The sequence below is a fragment of the Amblyomma americanum genome, chromosome 1 (genome assembly GCF_052857255.1).
Source record: "Amblyomma americanum isolate KBUSLIRL-KWMA chromosome 1, ASM5285725v1, whole genome shotgun sequence".
NCBI classification, from domain to species: Eukaryota; Metazoa; Arthropoda; class Arachnida; order Ixodida; family Ixodidae; genus Amblyomma; species Amblyomma americanum.
Window position 1 is genome coordinate 410,468,245 of NC_135497.1, and position 6,527 is coordinate 410,474,771.

General features: G+C 46.6%; 1 pseudogene; it reads right to left on the bottom strand.

The window, feature by feature from the left end:
* Nucleotides 1–342: 342 nt before the first annotated feature.
* LOC144124345 (uncharacterized) lies at nucleotides 343–1,574 on the bottom strand (annotated as a pseudogene).
* Nucleotides 1,575–6,527: the final 4,953 nt, after the last annotated feature.

The window sequence follows — 6,527 nt, forward strand, 5'->3', positions numbered from 1 at the left end:
ACCAAGAAAAATGCATGGAAATGTGCAGCCAGATGGTGGAAGGAAGAGCTGCTATGGTTTAAATTGATCTTGTGCTGTTTATTATAATAATAATATTCTTTATTTCCATCGGGATGATGGAGGAGGTTGTGCGTAAAAGCTGCTCATAGATGGCAGCTTCACAAAGGCCCACAGTCCCCTTCTACAGGGCTGGAAGGGTTCAGTAAACAAACTTTTGAAGTTCTGCTTATAACCCATAGAAGATGCACCAACAGAAGTAATGCCACTATAGCAACCCGCATTGCTCTGAATGTCTGAGGTCAAGTTTCATGCTATTTACCTTATGCGCTCTTCACACAGCCATCAATGGTGCTGTGGGGTGAGGTATGTTTCTAAGCTTGGTGGCCCAAGGCCGAAGTACTGAGATACTTGAAAGCCATAGACACATGTGTGGCAGTTTGCGAGAATTGCACTCACCCTGTACATGCGAGGCAAGTTCTGCCGGTAGAGCTTCTGGTTTTTTCTGAAATCGAGAAATGCAAAAAATCCTGCGATTTTTACGAAGCGCCACTCAACAGCTTGCCTCACTTTGCTCATTTCCCTATTAAGCGATTCCTGTCGTGCTGTTAGCCTCACTCCACCATAGGGCTTTAACAACAGTGGCCTCAAAGGGTAGGCAGGGTCCCCATACAGGCAGTAGCTGTGCCCTTGCACTAACTTTTGCAGTTTTTCGTACGTCTTGCTTTTCCGCAGGATGCCTGAAAGACGTGTAAACAAATAAGCGTCTTAAATTGCTGTTTCCTTCCACTACAAAAGTCAGTTGTGCTTAAGCCATGCCAAAAAAGCTGAACAAGGAACTCACCAGCGTCATGCCGGCTACCGAAGAATGGCTCGCTGAGCTGGCATATGATGCCATTCGGGCACATGATGGACTGGTACTTGACAGCGTGTATGCGTTTGCGTCCACAGAAGAACAGCTTTTGGCTAGTTGACGGCCTGCTGATAGCTCTGGCGGTTCCGTCTATGAACCCCCAGCAGTTGTGGAGGGGAGCCCCTTTGAAATGCACAGCCTGCAAAGTGCATGTCTGTTATGGTGGTTTAAGAAATTCGAATGAATTGCTCACCTGAGAGAATGCTTCAATTGTAGGCAAATCAAGCCAGCTGTGGTTGTTCACATCCTTTAGGAGGTGATGTTCACCTCTATGTGTGAGAGCAGACTGCTGGTCACCGACGAAATTACTGAGTAGTGCCGTCCGAAAACTTGCTGTAATGCGCAGAGCCTGTTTGGGTATGACAGGCGACGCAAAGTGATGCATAGGGCTTCATCTCCCGGAACGACCACTCTTTCCGGCGTCGTGATGATGTCGGGAATGAGCAGAGCAGTTTCCAGTCTTCTAATATCAGCTAAGTTCGAAGCGAAAATACGAGCGTAAAAGTCCACTTTCCATAGCGTCGATATTAAAATACCCGGTCGCAGAAAGCGGATCCCGCCTAGTCACAGAAAACAATTCCATTACTAAAAGGTCTTCAATGTCGTTCCAGGTGAGCTGACTCAACAAGAGTGGGTCTTGCAGCACACTCCTCATTTGTGCCATGATGCCGGCTAAATACGACGCGTGCAAAGAACTGGCTAGCGGTACCAGACGAACGCTGCACGTATGGCGCATTGACAACCGAGGAACGAACTATAGGGAGTTTGCACGAAAGCCGGCGGCGCTATGCATTCTGGGTAGTCCGCCATTTTGTCGTCCTTGGTAGCAGCCGACGCAGGAAGCGCACGTTGGTTTTTACGCTCGCGTAGTACGTGCGTGCAACAGTGCTGGCGTTATGGTGCACTGTGCTGTTGTGGGCTGCACCAGCAGAACCCAAAGCAAAGCGCAGAAACTGAAGACAGGACAGGCCGACTGCCGGTTCTTCAAGATTCCAAAAATACGCCTGCACGAGTGCGAGAAAGCAAAGCAGCTTTCATATCGACGCCGACACGAGTGGCTGGCACGTATTAACAGGAGTGAGACTGACGCCAATCCAGACAAGTATAAAGTCTGTGCACTCCACTTCGTTTCAGGTGCGTACAACGATTTCTTGTCTTACTGCGCGTTTGTTTTTTACTTCTGCACCCGCGCTTTACGCTTTGCAAAACAGGCACCTCGCGACGCGTCTCTTCGTAGTTTTTCCTAAACATGCGCCTCGAATGTATTTGAAAGTTAGGAACTGCTGCCAAAAGTGATCACTCTTGGTTACACGCGTACATTTGTTTTCTAGGTCGGCCGTCTAAACTTTTCGACGATTCCAGCCCCGACTGGACCCCATCGCTGCACCTCGGTTATGCCTTAAAGAAACCAGATCAGTCGCGCTATCATCGTCGCAAAGCACGATCCCATCGCCAGTTCAGTTCTGCTGGTAAGCCCGCTTGGTTTTCTACACTGAAAAATCGTGTTTGCCGTCAATCCGCATTCCGACTTTTCTTTTTCTTTTTAGGTGCAGTTGGTGGATCTGCACGCGATGAGCCTGCAACAAGAGAAGACGCGTCCATGTGCGACGAAGGAACTGAACCGCTGGTTTGCTCTCTAGCTGGTAAGTGCTTGTCAAAGGCGGCAGGCGCAATTAATGAAGCAATGCCTCCTCTTGCAGCTTTTTTTATTATTTTAGTGTGCACAAGAATGTGATGCAAATTTCAGTGACAAGATTTATGGCCCGTTTAAATAAAAAATTTTCGATGGTCTTTTCAAACCCTCTGCCAAACAGATGCAGCCTGCCAGACAGACTTGGGTGCTGCAGACATCAGGGGCCTGGAGGACCAAATTTCAGGCCTGAGACAACAGCTTCAAGCATCTGAAGAGGCTTCACGTCCAACAAGTTTTATTGAAGAGGCACTACATGGCTGTGACGAGAGAGTGGCATTTTACACTGGGCTACCAACATTTGTAATGCTTCATTCATTATTTAAGCTAGTGAAGGACCACATATCTCATTCAAGAAAACATTCCCTGACACAGTTTCAGGAAATGGTACTTTTTTTAATGAGAATGAGGCTAGGATGCCAGTACCAGGACTTGGCGTACCGTTTCTGTGTGTCGGTATCAACAGCATCGAGGATCTGCGACAAATGGTTGAATGTATTCTTTCATCGGATCGGACCTCTTGTGCACTGGCCTGACAAAGAACAAGTAATGAAAACAATGCCCGTTGCTTTCGTTTCGTTGATAACTTTGGTGTAAAAGTTAGGGTTATTCTCGATTGCTTCGAGGTTTTCATTGACAGGCCAAGCGCTTACCTCCCTCGGGCAGAAACATGGTCCTATTATAAACACCATAACACAGTGAAATTTCTTTTGGGAGTGAGCCCACAAGGAGTTGTGACGTTTTTGTCCAAAGCTTATGGCGGTCGGGCAAGCGACCAATTCATCACGGAGGAATGTGGAGTGCTTGACCTTCTGGAATATGGAGACGTTGTACTTGCCGACAGGGGATTCTTAATCTCCGAAAGTGTTGGACTGTGCCATGCAACTCTAGCTATTCCTGCCTTTATTAAAGGAAAGAGACAGCTTTCAAGTGAAGACATTGAAAAGAGTAGAGAGATTGCAAATGTGTGGATACACGTAGAAATAGTCATTGGAATGGTACGCAACAAGTATACCATACTTAGTGGAAGTCTTCCAGTTGAAGCGCTGAAACTAAACAAGTATGGTGAGTGCCAAATTGACAAAATCGCACGCGTATGTTGTGCACTCACCAACCTGTGCAATTCAGTAGTCCCATTTGACTGAGAATGACATTTTCATTGCAGAAGCACAAAATCAAAGCAGACTGAACGAGGCGAGGCGTTCAGGGTGCGCCTCAGTCCGCTTGCCAATATTTCAACAAGTGGACTTGTCTGGGTCCGGCTGAGATGAAGACAAGTCCACTTGTCGAAACATTGGCTAGTGCACCGAGATCCCAACTCAACCCCTGTTTGTTTGCTTTGGTTTCGTGCCTCAGTATACCATTTGAGCTTTTTTCTCTCTTGTCGTCTTGATGGGCTTTGAAAGGCCTCTTGTCTTTTGTGTGCTAACATTTGAACGGCATGGCAACTAGCCTGCAAGAATGTCCTCACAGTATTTGGTTTCTTGTGTGTTCCTCATTTATGTGCTGTTTGATTGTTGCATCTGTATCCATATGGGCAATTATTTTTGAATGTATGTTAATCAGACTTTCTTCTGTACAATGTACACCAAAATCTTCTGAAAAGCACAAGTATCCTGTCAAGTAATCATGTCTGTGCTTAGTGATTTTGATTTCCACGATAATATACCTGATCTGAAGGTTGTCATGTGGTGCCTTTGACCCATTCGCATGACAGCTAACACCCTGTTTTTGTTTCCTTAATGGTACTTTGCAATACGTGTAAAACTGTTTTAGGCTGTACTGGTTGTGCCTGCTAGTGAGTGCACGACAATGTACATGTGCTCTAATAAGCAATAAAAGTGAAAAAAAATGTTTTTTACCTCAGAGCACTTTGGTTTTACTTTTACTGTGAACCTATTAGAGCTTGGGTGCTCTTACCATTAGATTTGTATTAGGATAAGCATAGCAGTGGTGTCGAAGGGTTAGGTGAGTGGATGGGGTTAGCAAGTTTAACGGGCACAGGACAGGGTTAGAGGGATTCGGTACAGGCCGCTGTCCTGCAGTTGATGCAGCTATGCAGATAATATTGGCATACCGTAGCGGTGACCTAGTGGTTGAGCATCTGCCTCGCATGCGGGAGGTGCTGGGTTCGATCCCCAGTGCCCCCACTGATGTCACAATGGGTACAAGCTTCCCCTGGCCTGTTGCTCGGCTTAATCAGGGTGAAATGTTTGGGAAATGGGTCTCTGACCCCACCTTGAAAAACGAAAATACCTTGCGCCACGGCACTATTTGGCCATAGATGCCCTTGTGCCATAAAAATTCACTGTCATCATCATCAAATAATATTGGCATACAAATGCTCAGTGCAAATAAAACTACGAATTGCACGCCTTTAATCACACAACTGCAGCGTTGAGTACTCTTAATGTCAAATGAAATGTGAGCAAGACAACTGCAATGAGTATAGAAATTGAGAAGATATATGAAGATTAGCTATTACCATACGTAGACCAGGTGCGTAGTCAGGAATTCTTTTCAAGAGTGGCCCAAGGTAATTTTCTAGCTGGAAGGGGGGAGGGGGGCCTCAGGCCTCCCCTTAGATACGTGCCTGCAGTAGACTCATTCAGTCGTCAAGGTACAACGGATTTGTGTTTAGTTATCAGAAGTTTGCCTTGATGTGGTCCGACTAAATTATATTTGCTTTGTGGATATCTGCATACAAATAATATCCGAGACGTTTTTTTTTCTGTGCACACAAATGTGTAAGCATACGACTGAATGGACGGCACTTATTTATTCAACTAGCAGTCTCCAACTGGTTGCATGCTTGAAAAGAAAAAGTTACTTATGCATGTTCTCTAGGAAAGTTAGATCAAGATCAGTGTAAAATACGAGAATTTCTTGTTGGGCTAACTGGCAGTTGATCATTGTACTTTAAAGGTGCCAAAACCACACACACAGGAGCGAAGAGAACGGGAGGCGCTCTGTCCCATTCTCTTCTTTCGTGTGTGTGTGGTTTTGGCGCCTTTAAAGTACAATGATCAATGTAACAGTTCGAAAGTTGACCTGTCAACCCATTTAAGTAAAGCGCTTAGTTTAAAAAGGAACTAGATGACTAGACAAGCATATTGTGAGACTGTGGACGAAGCGAGCTTTTATTGCCACTCGCAAGTATGGCGGCCACTCCTCCAAAGATGCGGGATGATGAATATTTACAGATGAAGACGAGGGTCGCGCACTGTGCTTACACTTTCTCCCCCGACGGACGAAAGCGACCAGCCCGGGTGCACGTTGGAGCGAAGTAGGGCGAAGGGCTTTAAGCGTGACACGTGAACAATCTCTACACCGCAACAACGTCGGTCATTGGCGGGATGGACAGGGACAACGCGATAGTTTACGGAGGACTTTTGTTCGAGTACTGTGTACAGACCAATAAAGCGGCTGAGAAATTTTTCGCACAAGCCGGGGGTACACACAGGAGTCCACAGCAACACTTCATCACCAGGGAAGAAAAACACTCACTGTGTTTAAAGTCATAGGTGGTGTACCGTGAAGCTTGGCAGGCGTCAGTGTTCAGGCGGGCAATGGTGCGACAGTAGGCAAGACGGGAAGTAAATTCGTCATAGGAGAGTCCAGAAGGGGTTGTGGGGGCAGAGAAGAAAGGTGCTTCGAGAGTGAAGGTAGGGGGGCGACCGAACACAAGAAAAAACGGTGAGAAGCTGGTTGTTCGTTGCATGGCAGTACTGTAGGCGAAGGTTACAAAGGGGAGCATGGCGTCCCAGTTGGTGTGGTCGGGGTGGATATACATGGACAGCATATCTGACAGGGTGCGATGAAACCGTTCGATGAGCCCATTGGTCTGGGGGGATAGGCTGAAGTTGTTTTATGGGCGGTCCTAGAAGCGTGAAGAACTGCGGCAAGGACATTGGAGAGGAATGATTT